This window comes from Vulpes lagopus, chromosome 3 (genome assembly GCF_018345385.1).
Source record: "Vulpes lagopus strain Blue_001 chromosome 3, ASM1834538v1, whole genome shotgun sequence".
In the NCBI taxonomy this organism is placed as follows: Eukaryota; Metazoa; Chordata; class Mammalia; order Carnivora; family Canidae; genus Vulpes; species Vulpes lagopus.
This window is the reverse complement of record NC_054826.1, coordinates 20,184,689-20,197,105: the sequence shown is the minus strand read 5'-3', so window position 1 is coordinate 20,197,105 and position 12,417 is coordinate 20,184,689.

Below are 12,417 nucleotides of genomic sequence, written 5' to 3'. Positions count from 1 at the left end.
TATGTCATTTGCAAATATCTTCTCCCATTCTGTAGGTTGTCTTTTACTTTTGTGGACTGTTTCTTTGGTGTGCAAAAGCTTCTTATCTTGATGAAGTCCCAATAGTTCATTTTTGCTTTTGTTTCTTTTGCCTTTGTGGATGTATCTTGCAAGAAGTTCCTGTAGCCAAGTTCAAAAAGGGTGTTGCCTGATGAAACACTATTTCAAAAAGGAAATTGCCTTTGTATTTCACCAAATAAAGTCTATGGATTGGGGTTCAAATCAGCCTTCAAACAAAATTTAAGCATTGTAATAGTACTTTAAATACGATTCAGCAAAACAAAACAAAACAAAAGACACACAGTCCAAGGTTATTTGGGGGACTGAACTTGGACATAAGTCCCCCCAAAAAACCTCTGCTTGTTAGATACATTCATTTACATTCATGGGTTCATGACATTGAGGATTTCTATTTATAAAGCTGTAGTGATTTCTACATTTGTAAAACAGTGTGTACCTGTGAAAAATGCTCCACATAATCATATCTTTGTCCTTAACATTGCCATAGTTTATGGGAGCCATTGTTCATTTAGTCAGTTATTTAGCAAACATTTGCCAAATACCTGCTCTATGGTAGGCTCCCTGCTAAGCACTTCAAGACATTTCTAAAATGTCCCTTAGGAAAATGGATGAAGCACATCTTTGGTACTTTCTCCATGGAGCTAACAGGTGGCGTCATTTTGTCCTTTAATAAATAAACAACAAAGAAACATGCATTTATTCTCAATGACCTTTTCAAAGTAATACCCCCAGAGAGTAAAGCTGCTTGAACAGTTGTTCCTGAAAACCTAAGAAGAAAAAGACAATTTCTGCAGCAAGTACAACTGGGAATTGGTTGGTAAGGGCCGAGCATTAATGAACAGTGGATTCCCCATCTCTCCCTGCCATATCCCCATCCTCATGCATGGGAACGCTGTGTTCAAGCTTGGCTACCACATTCTATCCATGACTCTAAAACAGCCAAAGTGGAGGCTCCATCTCTTCTCGCTCCTCTCCTTGCCTCCAGCACTTCAGATGAAACTTTTTCCTTCCCACGAGAGGCTGACTTCATAAGGTAACACAGACTCCATAAAGAAGTGTCTCTTCCACACAGGGTGAAAATGATGATGCTTTCTAGATCAAAAGAGTGAAAACATCACCTGAAATTGGAGGAAATACCTCTTTTAAAGTAGAAAGTAAGGCTGAGGCTTACTAATCCTGGGATGGATGGTTTCAGCATTGGCTCTCTCAACATGTGCTTCACCATAGTCCTTAATAATAAACCATAATAAAGGCTGCCCTGGAATCAAGTTCAAGAAGCAAACCTGAATATAGCGAGGCACCTTCTACCACATATATCCTTCAGTTCAGTGGATAGATATATTCCTGGAACCATCTGCAGCTAGCTATTAAGTAAAGGTGAACCACATTAAAACCACATTGAATTCTAGAAAGTGGGATTTAGTGCCCTCAGTGACAGGCAGAGGAGGATGGTGAAGAATGCCAATGCTGACAGTTCCTGAAGAACTCCTTGTCAGAATACTTATTCTCCTCTCACACTTTTTAACCTCATGGAAATGTGTAAACTTGACCTCCTGGGGTTTTACCGAGAAATAATTGAGAGAAAATCTTTTGCCTCAACACAAGTGCTCAGCTATTATTAAATTGTGCTTCGTTCATTTTGCGGGGAAAGTATGTCTGCAGACTGGTTTTCATTTTGGCATGAGGAAAAAGCAGAAAATACTAATATAGAACCAATAATCCTTTTCTCATTGGACTATAAGATTTTGAATCTTTGACTTAAACTTTGACAAGAGAAGGCACATCTTAGCTATTTCTGCATTCCCAGGGCATGGCAGTTATTAAAACATGTTTGGACACAATGAAATTAAATTGTGAGTAGATGTGACCCAATCAAATGGTAGACAAGTGCTTGAGAAGGGCCATGCACATGCTGAGCACTGGTGGTGAGGAGGGTTCAAAAAAATATAAGTCAGTATCCTCCACGTCTTGTATTCCTTGGAGAAATACTAACATTGGAGGAATTTAGGGGAAAATATACTGCATGGTGTTCACTCTAAATGCAGAAAAACGCCATCTCTTAGCCATAAAGTCAACTCAGTCATTGCGAAGAATATCTACCCAGGGAAACTGGCTTATGATGCAGCTATTTAAAAAGAGCTGAGAAAGGGTGAGGAAAAGGATTACATTTTGTTTTATTTCGTTTTTTGTCTGGGGGTTTGTCAGGTTTTTTTACATTTTGAATTTCCACAAAATCCCTTGCAAACTCTTCCATGCTGCTTCTGCTTGTAGACACAAGTGGGGTTTGCTGAATACATTAACTAGAATTCCACAGCTCCTGCTTCTAACAAGACTGCTCCCTTCCCCACACTCTCCTGGGTTCCCAGAAGATGTTTCCTGTATGCTTAGTTAAACAACAAACAAACAAAAAAAAAAACACATTTTCCAGCTGTTGGCTGTTTTGGCTGTTGTTACTTCCTCATCTCGATGCTCACTTCAGCCTCCAATCTTGGCCTCTTTTCCACCAGACCCAAGAATCTGTCCAGTAGGCACTGCTTATCCCCAGCTGGGCATCACAGCAAAGGTAAAGCCCTCAGGTGCCAAAGGGGTGAGCAATCAAAGCTGAACAAAGGCAAATGTGAAATACTTCTCCTTCCTTTATGTTAGACTCTAATAGACAGACTCTACTACCCTAATAGTAGTTACCCCAAAATCAGTTCTCTCTCTTTCTCTCCCCTCCTCCCCCATTATCTATGGGCTTGGGACAGAAATTAATTCCAGTGGAAGCCCCCATGATGTTCCTAAAGTCAACTACTTCCCTCTGAAGACCAAACTTTCTTCCTGATCGAATTTATCTTCATGGCTACACCTTCTTTTAAGAAATTATCCTACGAGGTTTCCTGGTTCTTATACCAATAGGCCTCTGATAGACCCACCCTCTCGATTCTGTTATTTAGAGCCATTCTAGGACCCCAGGTGCTCGTACTCTAAAAGAAGCAGCAGCTTCTCCCAGCAGCCGTCTCCATGCAAATGACAGAATTGGGTAGAGGACTTTAATGTTTAGGTTCATAGCTTCTCTTTAGTAGGATCCTTCCTTTATTCGCTGCAAACAAAACCTATTCTCTCACAATCCAACGAGCTCATTCACAATGAAGTATTAAAGAAGCATTTACATAAAGTAAAAAGTAAAACTCACAAAATAATATATCACAGGATGGATTTCATAAGGGAAAGGCCAATAGCCATGTGTCCCCTTGCCCACCTGGGAGTTTTCTTGGAAAGCCCTATGAAAACACTCCGGACTCCCTGAGGTTGCACTTCTCAAACTTTATGATGCATACAATGACCAGAATCTTAATGAAATACAGACTCTGATTCAGCAAGTTAGGGCTGGGGCATCAGATTCTGCCTTTCAAACAGCCCCCCCAAAATGATGCCGATGCTCCTGGTACAGGCATCCCACTCTGAGTAACTACTATGGAGCTCAACTTTAAAACAACTAGTCAAATTTATCTTCATGGCTATGCCTTCTCTTAAGAAATTATCCCATGATAAATGTTTAGTCCAAATGAGATACTCTGAAGTCTTGAGTTTTCCAGGAGATTTACTTTGGGGGAGAATTACATGACCAGATCTTTAATTTTAAAACCAATTTTGGGGGCACATGGGGAGCCTGCTTCTCCCTCTGCCCATGTCTCTGCCTCTCGCTCTGTGTTTCTCAGGAATACACAAATAAAATCTTTAAAGGTAAATAAGTAAAGCCAATTTGGGTGGAGGAATTATTATTGGAAAAAGGCTATAATAATTAAAACCCTTTTGTTTCTTACATCTAGTTAACCTGAAGCCACTTGTAACTACTTGTTACTGGTTTCTCAGATCAGTTTTATATGTTTAATCAGTTTAAAAATCAGATTAATTTGCCCATTATTATGAGGGAGACCACACAGAAGATGAAACATGGGTCATCTTACAAAACAAAGGAAAGGAGAGGGTTACAGATTTCTGTGAAAGGGTGAAGTTTAGATGACATTTCCATGCAACACTATTTTAATACATTCGAAGCTGAGTAAAGCTGTATAGAGTCTGGACTACAAAGTGGACCCAGTGTCCTACTTCCTTTGGCCCTACAAAGAAGATAACTATGTGAGAAAACCCCTTCTCCAAAGCTCTGCTCTTGGGTTGTGAGTAGAGGTTGTTCACCTGCATCAGAGTGACTTAGATCCTGCATGCAGGAGTGGGATGTCTCATTCTTACTGTTGGATTTTCAGGTAGCCACTGTCATTCAAGAAGGGCATTCTTAGGACACTTTAGAACCACAGTATGCCCTTGGGAGAAAGAGCATTTCCTGTTCACTTTGCCAAACTGGCTTTATCTCTGCCTGCTATTCCAGCCTGATGAATGGCCAGATTTTACATTCTCAGTCCAAGCTAATTCTTACTTTCTCAGTTTGTGATAGAAATCCAACTCAAGTTAATTTAAGTCCCCCCGCCCAAAAAAAAGAGGGGGCTACTTCCCAGTCTATTTGAAACTGAAACAAGCAGCTTTGGGATAAACTGGATCTGGGATCTCACACAGTCTCATGAGAGCTTGAATTTTCTCCATCTCTCAGTTTTACTTTCCTCTGCACTGACTATATTTAAGTAGAGTTTTCTACATTGAGTCAAGATGACCAAGGAGCACTTCTTTTTCCCAATAACTTCCACCAAGAAACAGAATTGAGTCTGACTGGTCTGATTTGGAGCTGAAGTCAATTTCCCAATTGAGCACTGCACAAATGAGAATGGAGTGGGATGGGAGGTGGTCACTTACAAGGAAAATCGAAGCTCTGCTGCAAGGTGTGAGAAGGTGCTCCCGTCAGGCACAAATACCAATGTCCTCTATCAAGGTTTTCCAATCACCTCTGAGATCATGCACTGGATGAGGGCATTGCCTTTATTTACTCATCAGATTGGGCTTGTTGGCTTTGACTTCAGTTCTAAGTCCCAAAGGAGATAAGAAAGCAAAAACTAGCATTAAGTAGATTTTTAATGTTTGTGTTTTAGAGGGTTTCTGTTTGTTTTACTTTTTTATTTTAAATAATTTCAATGAACTTATAGAAAAGTTGCAAAATTATTAGAGAAAACTTTCACATATACTTTCCTTGGAGTCATTTTTAATTAATTTCTTTTTCATGTTAGGCTCTTAACATCTGGGAAATAGTATGTTTTAAGGTGTTATTCACATTCCAGAGGCAATTAAGATGTCAGTATTGAAAACTTTAAAAATCTATATCCCTAAAGCCATTCATATAAAAAAGTAAGTCTTCATTCAAAATGCACAATATGCTAAGAGCACCACAGAGAATATAAGAATAAAGTCAGTGATTCACATAAAAAGAGGAGAAAGGAAAATCCTTAAGATGTAGAATATACAAGAGGACGTTAGGTGTGCTGTTTAGTCCAAACGAGATACAGGCTACGATTCGTGCTGTAGGGAAGTAACAGGCAATTCTGAGCAAGACCATTTCCAGAAGAAAGTAATAAGGTGAAATTAATGGTTTTATAATGGGAGAAATTATAGCCTTGGTAGCACCAAATCATTTCTCCCTAATTAATACTAATCGCAGGAGGTTCAGAAGTCATCAACTCTGTCCTCTTGGGGTCACTGTTGAAATTATGGGCTGAGTCAAATCTACCTAATACCTGAGATAAAGCATTTCTGAATTAAGGAAGTGAATGAAGTAGTGTGCGGTGTCTATCTCTGTGTGTATGTTAATGTTTAGGAGCTCCACAGGATTTTCTGCAGGATTTCCTCAAAAGTTATTTAGTAATAACTGAACTGAAGGCTTAATAGATGACCCCATCTAACAAGATTCCTCACAAGGCCACATTACCAAATTTTGGCTGCCATTTCAGCAGCTACAATTTCTTATGATGCTACAAACATAAAAGGGCCTTCCAAATAAAAATATTATATAAAAACAAGTTTTTAAACTATCAGTGAAAATGTCAAAAGATGACCAGCAGCCATGAGGACATGAATGGTTTTTGTTTTATTTACCAGTGAATTCCCAATTCGTACTACAATAACTGTGTATTAGTGTCCTAGAGCTGCGTTAACAAACTGGGTGGCTCAAAATAACAAATTTAGTCTCTCACAGTTCTGGAGACTGTAAGTCTGAAATCAAGGTGTCAGCACATTTGGTTGGTTAGTGTTGGAAGATTAGGGGTGAAGGGAGCCATCCTATGCTTCTCTCCTAACTTCTAATAGTTGTAGGAAACCCTTGGTGTTCCTTGGCTTATGGATGAGTCACTGCCTCCCTCCCCATATTGCTTTGACCTCCATGCTTATGTCTGTGTCCTCTCCTCTTCTTATAAAGACACTACTCACTGGACTTATGGACAGCTCTAATCCAGTATGACTTCATCTTAACTAATTACATCTGCAAAGGCCCTATTTCCAAAGTAGATGGTGTTGGCAGACACTCTTCAAATTACTATCAGTTAGTAAATATCTTAAAGAATTGCTGGAATAACCACAGTTCGTTCAAACATAATATCAATGTATCATCCATCTTTCTTTTGATAGATTTCCCCTACAGTTCAGTGGTTGATTTGGTTGTTTAATAAATTAAAATCAAAACAGGGTCGAAATTCAAATTACCAGTGTGTAAAGACTCATTTGGAACTTCTTTTTCTTATAGACTGACAATACAGGAAGACCTGAACACCAAAAACAACATTCTCACATTGTTACTATGTAACTCTCAAAAATAATATTCTAGCACACTCTGCTCAAATAATGTGTCTTTTTCCTACAACCTCACCCCATTACATGTCTCTGTAGATGCCTTCCCTAGTAGAAGGAGTACAGGATTAATAATTCCTTTATCCTTTTTTATTTACCACTTTTGGTTGCACTTCAAGAGATATAATAAACTTGTGTTAACAAGTTAACAGAACGGCATCTAGATAGAACAGATTTGTTATCTCGTGGTCCCACATAGATAATAACAAACTTTAGTGTACCCATGAGGATCAAACAAGGAAACAGAAACCACATAGTCACTTGAATAGGGAAAGATTAACACAAATAATTATTAACTATAACAAAATATTGAAGTACTAGAGAATTGGTTAGCCGGAAATAAGAAGAATTAGAACTCTAAAGAATATAGAAATAGCAGGAATAATGAGCAGTCTCAACTTCCAGGTCTGAGATAGAGCATCCGAAAAAGAAGTCCTCCCAGAGTAAGATCCATTTCTTATTGTGCATTTGCTGAGATGCTTTGTCACTGAAACTTGATGGTAACCTGCCCTCTGGAGGAAGCCATCCAGAGGGAGCTGTAATGCCTCAGAATTCATTGCATGTTGCTGAAGTAGGGATAGGAGAAACCATGGATGGAGGTGTGCCGTACACAAGAGTCTCTGTTACAGAGCCATCCCTGGAAGAAGCTGCTAGCTGATGGTGTTTCTGAGCATTGTGCACTGCAGGAACCCAGCCCTAGAGCAAATCATTTGGCAGGAGGCTGGCAAGAAGAAGAACTGGGGCCAGAAGACAATAACACTTTCTTCCTTTAGCTTCTATGATATTGTGATTGATAAGAAATATATATATTTGGTTTTCATCCATAGTTACCTGCTCATAGCTCCCAAAAATCCATGACATTTCCTAAGCATTGACACTGATAAAAGTGTCTTTTGTTATGTTGATGTGGTGACTTTTGGACCCCACCTAAGAGTGGGGGGAAGATTGCCAATGGACCCAATCATGTGATTAAAGGGTAGGAATTTTTAGTCCCACCCTCAGACCTCCAGGGAGGAGAGAAGGATCAGAAGTTGAATTAATCACCAATGGCCAATGATTTAATCAATTGTGCCTATGTAATAAAGCTTCTGGCTTGGAGGGAATATGGAAGCTCCCACGCCTTTCCCTCATGATTTTCCCTCTGCACCTCTTCCATCTGACTATTCCTGAGTTATGTCCTTTTATAATAAACCAGTAATCTAGTAAAGAAAATGTTTTTCTGAGTCCTGTGGGCTGCTGTAGCAAATTAATTGAACTCAAGGAGGGAGACTTGGGAGCCTCTGATTTGTAGCCAGTTTGACAGAAGTTTAGGTAACAACATGAACTTGCTGCTGGCATCTGGAGTGTGGAGGAGGACAGTCTGTGTAGGACTGAACCTTCAACTTAGGCAACCTAATGCTATTTCTGGGGAGATAGGGTTAGAATTGAGATGAGTTTGTAGACATCCTGTTGGTTTGAGCAAGAAGTGTTTGATGTTGTATAGGAAGTCCTGCCAACACCCATGTTGGAGTTGGGTCCAGGAACCCCAAAAGAGTTTCCCTCCAATATGCTCTAACCCTTAAAACTTAACATTGTGACAGCTGACAAAGGAAATCTATTTAAAGGACCCAGCTATATTTTCACAACACAGGCAATGAAGTGTTGATTTGGAGCTATAAATTCATAACTGGCACATCTGGACATCAACTTCCTTAGTTTGCAAACTGAATTTAATTATCTCTCTATCGCTTAATGCAATATTCTAGACTGTTAAATTTAAGCAGACTTTTGTTGCTTAATGAGATATTCTAGACAGCAAATGAACTTTTACGGGGAAGAGAAAGTTTCTCTAAATTATACAAGTGCTAAGAGAACACCATAACCCTGGAGCTCAAATATCTGAGGTGTCCTATCTGTGACATTTCAACAGAGTGATCTTCAATGCTGGGCCAATTACAATGCTTTTTATCTTTGATACGAATAGAATTGAAATCATCACATAAAATTATTATTTTTAATTAAAAAGTCTAATTACGTTAAGTTATTTATTTCTCACTTCGTGCTTTTATTTTACACTCTATCACAACATTGTTGTTTCTTGATAACCGTTAACATAGGAGGATCTAGCCTGCACTAAACATCTTTTATGAACTAGTACTTTCTTTATCCGTTCTTAATTGTTGAATATTAACTTTGGGGACACCTGGGTAGCTCAGCAGTTTAGCACCTGCCTTTGGCCCAGGGCGTGATCTTGGAATACTAGGGATTGAATCCCATGTCAGGCTCCCTGTATGGAGCCTGTTTCTCTCTCTCTGCCTGTGTCTCTGTCTCTGTCTCTGTCTCTCTCTCTCTCTCATGAATAAAGAAATAAAATCTTTTTTAAAAAGAATATTAACCTTGAAGTTTAAGTACTATCATCTCAACTTTCTTTAAAGAAAACAAGACTTCTTTAACACCTACCCCAAGCCACATAAGCTAATAATTGATTGAACCAGGATGTAGATGCAGGCATATCTGGATCAATGACTCACCAGGCCCCCACATAGCAAGCACCCAGAAGAAAATAATACTGTTAAGAAAAAAGTTTTACCATTGCTACTGACTATTTGGCTCTTTTTCCCCTTCAATTATAATGATAGAAAATATTATTGCTTCTTCAGAGTTAAACCAAATAAAGCAGATCTCGATGATTATTTTTTAATAACATTCATAACTTATGATGCTTATTATGTATGCTTATAGGAACTAACTTAGGTCATTTTTTTCCACTTCACCTTTTTGTTTCAACATTCCATTTCACTCAGAACCTTGTGTTCATAGGTCTTCTGTTATCACTGTCTGACTCACAGGGATTCACTGTTAACAACCAGGGACGGGTGGAACAAAGAATGAGCTTATCACCAATCCTTGTAGTTATTTCTATAGAGATTTAATGGAAAAGATCAACAAAGAAAATTATTAAAAGGTAACTTAGAAGAATAAAGAAGCTTGCAAACTAGCATCCCATAGATCAGTGGACACTAACAAATCTTCTCCTTCATCTATTTGCTTTAGGACCTACTTAGGAAATACTCCACCTTATCTTTGAATGTTTAAAATATTTGATTATTTGACAAAATAAACATATGATCTACACATTAATTAGAATGTTCCATGTATTTAATTCAAGTGTTTGTAAAAGCTTACAGTACCAGTCAAGAATTTTTATAAGTAATTTATTCACTACTTGTTGAATACATACTACATGCTAGTCTGGTAATTCAACAATGAACAAAACAGACAAAACTCACAGCTATCCCAGAGCTTTAAGTCTAGTGAGGAAGGCTAACAATAAAAATTAATAAGTAATTTTTAAAAACAAAGCAGGAAATGTGTATTATGAATATATAGGTGACTACATTTTAAATAAGAAGCTGAGAAAACGTCTTACTGAGAAGATGGCATTCGAGTAAAGACCATCTTTGTATGAAGGTGAAGTGAGCTATGTCAACATTGAAGAAGAACACTTCAAGCAGAGATTATTGGACATCTCATGCATCCCTGAAGGCATCTTAGCCTCATCTGTGTCTTGTTCCAGTTCTGTGTGGACTCTGATGGATATAACTTCTTTCCTTCTACCCCAGGACTTCTTGTTGATACTACTGCAGATCCCCAGGCACCTAAACCCATACTTGCACAAGTTGGAAGTGCCAAGCAGTTAATACCCATGTGGATAAACTTTAACAAATACAAAAGATGAGCCTGTGGATGAATTCTCCCCCCTTAATATTTCCCAGGAATATTGCTTCTTAAAAGTGCAGTCTACTGAATCAAACAACTAATTGCACTAAATGGAAGCCAGCTCAATGTGTGTCAAAGTTCTTGACATGAGCTGATTTATGATTTAACAGGATTACTCTGGGCACTGTGTTAACAAGAGAGTCAGGGGAGTTAGGGTAGACATGAAAAACCACTTAAAAGTCTTCTGTAATAATTCTGGTTAAAAAATGATGGTGGTTTGGGATAGTAGCAGTAGAGGTGAAGAGATGTGGTAGGTTCTGGTTATAGTTTGAAGGTAAATATATAAAATATATCAAGACTTTCTTTTTGGACTGAAAAGGGAAGAGGAAGTAAAGATGACTCCAAGGAAACTTGATTTGACATAAACTGCAAGGAAGAAGACAAGGAAAGAGTAGGTGTGAGAGGAAAGCTCAAAAATTCAGTTTTCGACATGCTAAATTTAATAAACTCATTAAACTCCAAGTACAGATGCCAACAAAACAGTTGCATATATATGTCTGAATTTTAAGGGTTTATGTTTCAAGTTTCACAATGGTAATCATCAAGGTGTTGTTAGGATTTAAAGGCATGAGACTGAATGAAATTACCATGGAAAAAGAAGGAGTGCAAATACTGAGCCCCCAGGATACACCAACATTCATCATTAAGGTGAGGTAGATAGGAATCAGCTAAGAAGTCTGAGGAGTGGTTAATGAGGATGATGAAAACCAGAAAAGAGTGGCATCCTGGAAGTCCAGTTAAAAAAATAATAAATAAATAAACCAAACTAAAGAAATTAAAAAACACTTCAAAAAAAAAAAAGAGGATAAAATCAAAGAAAAGAAATAAATGATTTATTGTGTCTAATAGTGCTGAAAGGACAACTATGATGAGCATTGATATTTGACCTTTGGGTTTAGCTACTGGAACTTGTTGACCACAGTACTTTTATTGGAATAATAGAGGCAAAAGCATGATTTAAATGAATTCAAGAGAGAATGGCAGAGACAAAATAGAGGTAGTGAGTAAAGACTGCACTTTGAAGAGTTTCGCTTTTAAGAAGAGTAAAGGAATTGAATGATTACTAAAAGGAAAGTAAGGTTTAGTTGAGATTGTGAAAATAAGAGCTTATAAGTAGATAATGAGACTAATCCACCAGGAGGGAAAATTACTGATGCAGGAGAGGAGTATTACTGGGGAAATAGCCCTGAGAATGTGAGAATGGCATCTGATGGACAACTGAACAGGTTGCCCTACTAGGAACATAGACACCTCATCTGTAGTAGCAAAAGGGAAAACAGAATATAAGGATTCAGGGGCGCCTGGGTAATTCAGTCTTTTAAGTGCCAGACTCTTGATGCCGGCACAGGCCATGATCTCAGGGTTGTGAGATCCAGCCCCACATTGGGCTTTGCACTCAGCGTGGAGTGTGCTTGAGATTCTCTCTCCCTCTGCCTCTCCTCTTTTTCCCCTGCTCCCTTCCCCACTCATGCTCTCTCTTTTGTTCTCTCTCTCTCTCAAAAGATAATATAAGGGTGTAGATGCAGGCCAGTGAATAGATATAATGTGGAAACTTGTGGACCCTTTCCTGTGATCGCCATGGTGTATTCTGTAAAACTGAAAGCACATTCATCAGCTGAGAGTAAGGATGGTTGAGTAGGAGTTGAAGTTAAAAAAAGAGAGGAGAGAGCACGAAATAGTAATCTATCAACTTTTCTGTTTGAGAATTCTAGGTTTCTTTCATTCTAAGCTATCCACTCTCATCTCACGTCTCCCAATTACCAATGCCAAATGGTAACCAAAATAGAAGAATTCAAGAACGGGTTTCATAGTGAGCAGGTAAACAATTTTGCC